Raw genomic sequence first — 9,097 nt, forward strand, 5'->3', positions numbered from 1 at the left:
ACATATGAGTGGATACTTGACACTGGTTGTTCCCACCAGATGATGCCAAATAGAAAATGGTTCACCACATACAGGGCAAACAATTTTGGCTTCCTATATATGGGAAATAATAAAGCATGTGGAATTATTGGTATGAGAGAAATCAGAATTGTGATGGAGATGATGGTGTAATGAAGACGTTATGTGAGGTTAGGAATATACCAGATTTGAAGAATAATTTTGTTTCTTTGGGGACATTACATGCCAAAGGATTTAGCTATAGAGTTGATGGGGACACTAATATTCTTCGAGTATGCAAAGATGCTCTAACTGTGATGAAGGGTAAGAGGATTGTTGGGAACACTTACAAGTTGTTAGGGAGAACAGTTGTAGGTGGAGTTGCTGGAGTGGCTGAAGAGATTTCAGTAGATTCATACCATGGTGCTACAAAATTATGGCACATGCGTTTGGGTCATATTAGTGTGTGTGGCATAACAGAACTATGTAAAAGATAACTGTTGAGGGGAGTCAGCAAATACAAGCTAGATTTGTGCAAGTATTGTGTGCTTGGGAAACAGACACAAGTTAGTTTCAAGGCTGACCAACACAGGACCTAGGGTATTCTAGACTATGTCCACACTGATGTATGGGGACCCACTTAGGAAGCATCCCTAGGAGGTTCTAGGTATTTTGTTACATTCGTTGATGATTTTCTCGCAAGGTCTGGGTATATTTTCTGAAGCATAAGTCATATGTCTTTGTCAAATTCAAGGTTTGGAAGGTAGAGGTAGAGAACCAGACTGGTAGAAAAATCAAATACCTAAGGTCAGACAATGGTATGGAGTATAAAGACACACAGTTTCAGAAATTATATGACGAACATGGTATTCAGAGGCACTTTTCAGTGAAAAAGACTCCTCAGCAGAATGGTGTTGCAGAGAGGATGAATAAAACTCTTACAGAGAGGGACAAATGTATGAGAGTGAATGCTGAAATTTCTAAAGGATTTTAGGTAGAGGTACTTAGCATGGGCTTGGGCTGATGTAAAGTGGTTAGGGTAGAGAGCTATATATTTATGTTATGTAAACCTAATGTAACAAGGAGAAGAATAGTCAAACACAAATCCTTATTCTTTAATAATACATAGTGGTAGCCTCTCAATGCTATCGGAGATGTATGTACAATTGGCCGAACCTCGCTACCAAATCTCCTGTGTTATTCTCTTTTCTCTATACTCTTTACTATTTGATTGCTCGCTTATTCCTAACACTTTTATTGCTCCCAAGTATTACCTCTACATTCTTACTGACTTGATCGTCGGAGAACTTTTCCATATATCTCATCGGTGGGTCCAAATTAACCTTCATCTAGATTTCAGAAGAGCTTCTACCTGAATACTCTAAATCTCATACTCAGGCCTCCATTCCAACTGCACCTTTCCTGCACAAAATAACATTTTCTATACTTATATTTTATTCCTACCCTTTGCATAAAAACAAAAATATACGATGTTGTGTCTTTTCTTTACATACAAGTCCAATATAGTGAATTTAAAAAAGGAAAATGTATTAGCCTTAAAGTTTTATCCCTTCTTAGTTTATAGGGTTTTAGGTTGATGGATCCCTATAAATATGATCTAGCATACTTAGCCATGCTATTCTATCATTGTTATTAATCAATCTTATAAGTATTTTCTAATTATTCACACACTCCCCTAAATTAAGTAATCATGTTATCATTCAAATTAATCACACAATATATCTCACAATTCTCCATTTTCTCTTTCTTTTTTTCCTTTTTCCTTTTCAGTTTTTTCTCTCAATGGCTTCAACTTTTCACCAATGTCCACATTACAAGGATGAATCTTATTTTCCTTCTACTGAAATCATCTTCTTTTTTTAGGTACTGCCAAGGGTATCTCATCACCTTCGTGGTTGTCCCTCCTAACAAGTGTCGCCCTCAGGAATTGAACCCTTAACCTTTTGGTCATACTAGGGATCTAACAGAAACTTACATCACTACTAAACTAACGTCTTGATGTTAAATCGTCTTCTTTATTTTCACTCTTAGAATTTTCTCTTCATAACTTTCACCATTTTCACTTTCTATCTCATATAGAACCTATAGATAACCTTCTCTCTTCACCACCATCTTCAATTAATAATCATGCTTTAATTGCTCTTGGACTTGGGCATAGTTTTTTTTGGGTTCTATTTGTTATCTTACATACATTACTTGGTTTGATTCAATATTTTAGTACGTGTGTTTTAATTCAATATTTTAGTACGTGTGTTTTAAAAAATAAGAGTAAATACTAGTTCCTTATATTTTTCGACCTTACCAGTTTAGTCCTTAAAAAAAAAAGACCTAAAATGGTCCCAAAAATTTCAAATGTGGATCAAATTAGTCATTTTAGTGTCAAATTAGTTCATACCAAATTTTGTAGAAATGACTATTTTGACTCACATTTGAAATTTTTGGGGACTATTTTAGGATTTTTTTTAAAGACTAAACTGATAAAGTCAAAAAATATGAGGGATTAAATGAGTATTTACTCTAAAAATAAATATTTGTATGATAGGCTTGTATGTTTGGGTTGAAACTTCAAATTTATTTGGGACTTTCGGGTTTGACTCATTTTAGTTTATGTGTTTCGAGAATCTTTTTTAAAGTTTTACTTTTGACTAATTCATTTTACTTATTTAATATAAATAGGGCTAGAAATGTTGAGTTGTATCCTATGGATTTGTTAAATATTTGTTTCATACGGGGAGGGAGGAAATGATTTTGGAACAATTTCACTTGTTTTTTTTTGTTTTCCACCGATATCCTTGCACTGGAGGCAATCCTGTCCGAGCCGGGAACATCTACATATACGTGGGCCTAACTCTCCTAACGCCCGTTGGTAACAATTTCACTTGTTTGAGCCTTTTAAAACTTTTCACATTTTTATGATTATTCCAATTTGAGGTTTTTTTGAGATAAATATGTTAAAATATATGTAGAAAATTTTATAATTATATTTTTTTACATTTCTTATTGTAAGTATATTTTTAAAATAAAAAAATATTCTTGTTTTATCATTACTTTAGTCTTATCCTAACTGATTTTACACTTCAAAACAATTGAGAGATTTGCCTTCATTTTTTCCCCAATTTTTACTCATTGATTATTCGCATTCACTTTTCCCCGTGACTTGCAAATATATCATAAGAAAAAGGAAGGTGCTGATTTGCAACAACATCTCAACAATTTTAATCAAGTGATCAATGACTTGTAGAGACTTGATGTGAAGGTTGATGATGAGGACAAAGCAATATATTACCGCGTTCTTTGCCAAATTCCTATGAACACTTGGTGACAACATTAACATACAAGAAAGACTCAATCAAATTGGATGAGATCACATCTACACTTATGTCCCACACTCAAAGAAGACAAAATGTAAGTTAAAGGTCTCATGGTGATGGTCTGTATGTGAAAGGGAGCCAAGTGCCTGGGAGGAGACAAGACATATGAGGTCCTGCCAAAGAGAAAAGACCAAATTCCAGGGGCAGAATACTAATAGAATCCTATAAGTGCAAACAGACTGGGCATTACAAAAGGGATTGTCCCAATGAATGAGTCCTAGCAAGCTAGTAGGGAAAGATCAAGTATCTACATCTACAAATGTTGCACAGAAAGATGACTCTGGTTACAACAGTGAAGTTGCTCTACTATCTGTATCATCAAATCATAGTACATATGAGTGGATACTTGACACTGGTTGTTCCCACCAGATGATGCCAAATAGAAAATGGTTCACCACATACAGGGCAAACAATTTTGGCTTCCTATATATGGGAAATAATAAAGCATGTGGAATTATTGGTATGAGAGAAATCAGAATTGTGATGGAGATGATGGTGTAATGAAGACGTTATGTGAGGTTAGGAATATACCAGATTTGAAGAATAATTTTGTTTCTTTGGGGACATTACATGCCAAAGGATTTAGCTATAGAGTTGATGGGGACACTAATATTCTTCGAGTATGCAAAGATGCTCTAACTGTGATGAAGGGTAAGAGGATTGTTGGGAACACTTACAAGTTGTTAGGGAGAACAGTTGTAGGTGGAGTTGCTGGAGTGGCTGAAGAGATTTCAGTAGATTCATACCATGGTACTACAAAATTATGGCACATGCGTTTGGGTCATATTAGTGTGTGTGGCATAACAGAACTATGTAAAAGATAACTGTTGAGGGGAGTCAGCAAATACAAGCTAGATTTGTGCAAGTATTGTGTGCTTGGGAAACAGACACAAGTTAGTTTCAAGGCTGACCAACACAGGACCTAGGGTATTCTAGACTATGTCCACACTGATGTATGGGGACCCACTTAGGAAGCATCCCTAGGAGGTTCTAGGTATTTTGTTACATTCGTTGATGATTTTCTCGCAAGGTCTGGGTATATTTTCTGAAGCATAAGTCATATGTCTTTGTCAAATTCAAGGTTTGGAAGGTAGAGGTAGAGAACCAGACTGGTAGAAAAATCAAATACCTAAGGTCAGACAATGGTATGGAGTATAAAGACACACAGTTTCAGAAATTATATGACGAACATGGTATTCAGAGGCACTTTTCAGTGAAAAAGACTCCTCAGCAGAATGGTGTTGCAGAGAGGATGAATAAAACTCTTACAGAGAGGGACAAATGTATGAGAGTGAATGCTGAAATTTCTAAAGGATTTTAGGTAGAGGTACTTAGCATGGGCTTGGGCTGATGTAAAGTGGTTAGGGTAGAGAGCTATATATTTATGTTATGTAAACCTAATGTAACAAGGAGAAGAATAGTCAAACACAAATCCTTATTCTTTAATAATACATAGTGGTAGCCTCTCAATGCTATCGGAGATGTATGTACAATTGGCCGAACCTCGCTACCAAATCTCCTGTGTTATTCTCTTTTCTCTATACTCTTTACTATTTGATTGCTCGCTTATTCCTAACACTTTTATTGCTCCCAAGTATTACCTCTACATTCTTACTGACTTGATCGTCGGAGAACTTTTCCATATATCTCATCGGTGGGTCCAAATTAACCTTCATCTAGATTTCAGAAGAGCTTCTACCTGAATACTCTAAATCTCATACTCAGGCCTCCATTCCAACTGCACCTTTCCTGCACAAAATAACATTTTCTATACTTATATTTTATTCCTACCCTTTGCATAAAAACAAAAATATACGATGTTGTGTCTTTTCTTTACATACAAGTCCAATATAGTGAATTTAAAAAAGGAAAATGTATTAGCCTTAAAGTTTTATCCCTTCTTAGTTTATAGGGTTTTAGGTTGATGGATCCCTATAAATATGATCTAGCATACTTAGCCATGCTATTCTATCATTGTTATTAATCAATCTTATAAGTATTTTCTAATTATTCACACACTCCCCTAAATTAAGTAATCATGTTATCATTCAAATTAATCACACAATATATCTCACAATTCTCCATTTTCTCTTTCTTTTTTTCCTTTTTCCTTTTCAGTTTTTTCTCTCAATGGCTTCAACTTTTCACCAATGTCCACATTACAAGGATGAATCTTATTTTCCTTCTACTGAAATCATCTTCTTTTTTTAGGTACTGCCAAGGGTATCTCATCACCTTCGTGGTTGTCCCTCCTAACAAGTGTCGCCCTCAGGAATTGAACCCTTAACCTTTTGGTCATACTAGGGATCTAACAGAAACTTACATCACTACTAAACTAACGTCTTGATGTTAAATCGTCTTCTTTATTTTCACTCTTAGAATTTTCTCTTCATAACTTTCACCATTTTCACTTTCTATCTCATATAGAACCTATAGATAACCTTCTCTCTTCACCACCATCTTCAATTAATAATCATGCTTTAATTGCTCTTGGACTTGGGCATAGTTTTTTTTGGGTTCTATTTGTTATCTTACATACATTACTTGGTTTGATTCAATATTTTAGTACGTGTGTTTTAATTCAATATTTTAGTACGTGTGTTTTAAAAAATAAGAGTAAATACTAGTTCCTTATATTTTTCGACCTTACCAGTTTAGTCCTTAAAAAAAAAAGACCTAAAATGGTCCCAAAAATTTCAAATGTGGATCAAATTAGTCATTTTAGTGTCAAATTAGTTCATACCAAATTTTGTAGAAATGACTATTTTGACTCACATTTGAAATTTTTGGGGACTATTTTAGGATTTTTTTTAAAGACTAAACTGATAAAGTCAAAAAATATGAGGGATTAAATGAGTATTTACTCTAAAAATAAATATTTGTATGATAGGCTTGTATGTTTGGGTTGAAACTTCAAATTTATTTGGGACTTTCGGGTTTGACTCATTTTAGTTTATGTGTTTCGAGAATCTTTTTTAAAGTTTTACTTTTGACTAATTCATTTTACTTATTTAATATAAATAGGGCTAGAAATGTTGAGTTGTATCCTATGGATTTGTTAAATATTTGTTTCATACGGGGAGGGAGGAAATGATTTTGGAACAATTTCACTTGTTTTTTTTTGTTTTCCACCGATATCCTTGCACTGGAGGCAATCCTGTCCGAGCCGGGAACATCTACATATACGTGGGCCTAACTCTCCTAACGCCCGTTGGTAACAATTTCACTTGTTTGAGCCTTTTAAAACTTTTCACATTTTTATGATTATTCCAATTTGAGGTTTTTTTGAGATAAATATGTTAAAATATATGTAGAAAATTTTATAATTATATTTTTTTACATTTCTTATTGTAAGTATATTTTTAAAATAAAAAAATATTCTTGTTTTATCATTACTTTAGTCTTATCCTAACTGATTTTACACTTCAAAACAATTGAGAGATTTGCCTTCATTTTTTCCCCAATTTTTACTCATTGATTATTCGCATTCACTTTTCCCCGTGACTTGCAAATATATCATAAGAAAATAAAGTTATTATTAAGGTTATGTTTGGGACCCATGAGGGAAAGGGAAGAGAGTGGTCAATAGGCCAGGAAGAGGAAGAAGTAAAGGAGAAATGATAGCAAATCAAGTTAATGTCTTTATTGTTTGAAATTATGACATTTAGATGGGGAATAAAGTCATGATAATGCAAGAACAATTTTAAATTTTCCTTTTAAAATCTAATTAACAATGACAATCATATAATATATAATTATATAATTTTATTAAAAATGTTTACGTATTTTGACATTTTTGGCTGGAAGACTGCCTATCTGATTATAATAATAACGTATGTAATTCAAAAATGATGGATCTTATTGTGGTAACATGAGACGTCAACTTTACTTTCTTGGTGCATCTTGATTGAAATATTACAATTTTGGTGTACCTTTAAAATTATTTACCAAACTAATGCACTTTTTAAAAACTCGGTAATTGGATTATCGAGTTTCTTGTTTTTTTTTCTATTGCAAACTTAACTCAACACTTATAGTGTACGGTTTTGAATTATATACATATTATATCAAAAACGTCACTGACATAGGAGTTTTTTTAATAATTTTATATTAAACTCGGCACTGCAAATGGAATATTCCAATTTTTATTAATTTCTTTCCAGACTTGAGTTTTTATAATTTTTCTAGTTTTTTTAAATTTTTATTCCTCTCAAACATATAAGGTTGGAGTTTTTGGACTTAAAGAAGAATTGACAAAGATGATTAAAGAAAATAAGTGTCAATTTATATGTCAAATGGTTCATACTTTTTCACGGAAGATCAGTTGCAATGGCACTCACTTTATATGCAGTGTTACTTACAAAATTAGGAATAAATAATATAATTAAATAAAAATAAAATTTTGACATTCCAACAGAGTATGTTCCATCTTGAGAAATATATCTTCTTGTCCTTTAAGATTTTATTTTTTATTGAATTATATTATTTATTGCTAATTTTGTCTTATATTTTTCAGTATAATTTTGTAAAAAGAATTTGTGATAAGAGTGTTCCTCCAACTGTTTTAATTTCTTGTAAGTACTACTGCATATACTCTGAGTACCATTGCAACATGTCTCCCATGAGAAAGTATGAATCATTTGACATATAGATTAATGTTGGTTTTCTTTAATCATCTTTGTCAATTCTTCTTTAAGTCCAAAAATTCCAATTTTATTGCATGTTTTAAAGGAACAAAAGTTTTAAAAAAACTACAAAAATTATAAAACTCCATTTGGAGTAAAAACTCGTGGGAAGAAAAATAAAAAAAATAAAAAACACGGTTTGGAATACCAAGTTTAATATGAAATTATTAAAAAATTAAAAATAAAAACTCCTATGACAATGATGAGTTTGATATGATATGTATATAATTCAAAACTTTACACTACAAGTGTCGAGTTAAATTTATAAAAGAAAAAAATAAGGAACACCACATTTTCTATAACATAACAATAAATAAATTAAAAACAATATATTAGAAACATAACAATATATTTTAAGACTTCAACAATTCAAGTTCATTTTCTATAATTATGTGAATAAATAAATTATTTCCAAGAATCAATTGTCCTCATTTCATGACTAAGTATATATATTTACTTATCAGTACTTTTGTCATTCTAAAGCAACCTAATAAAAGCACATGTGATAATATCCATCAAAATGTCATGATTAAAAGTCATATATAACATGTTTTACAAACAACTACATAATAACTATGATCTATTTATGGGAATGCAATTTCTAGTTAGTTTTAGTTGCATACATACAAATAACTTATAGTTTTTCCAAGTAAAGTAAAACTTGTGTTTCTAGAGTATGAAAAGTTAATTTCATCCTTACAACAGGGTACCCCAATACAAAAAAACATAACACAAAACAGAACATAACACCTAAGGTAACCCTTTTTTTTTTTACCAGTTCCAAAAATATAAGTATCCAACATATCATTCCAATCACACACCAACACTATATTCCTATGCTACTAACAGGAACCAGATCCTCTACCATTTCTTGGGGAGAAGTGTTGCTTGTTATCTGTATGATCATAAGATATACCAGTACACAATATACAAAAAACAAAGAGAGAGTAAGTTATCCTTTTAAGGCACAATATGTGGAATTATATGGAAATTAAGTATCATAACATAATATAAATAATATAT

The sequence above is a fragment of the Lupinus angustifolius genome, chromosome LG14 (genome assembly GCF_001865875.1).
Source record: "Lupinus angustifolius cultivar Tanjil chromosome LG14, LupAngTanjil_v1.0, whole genome shotgun sequence".
Classification (NCBI taxonomy): domain Eukaryota; kingdom Viridiplantae; phylum Streptophyta; class Magnoliopsida; order Fabales; family Fabaceae; genus Lupinus; species Lupinus angustifolius.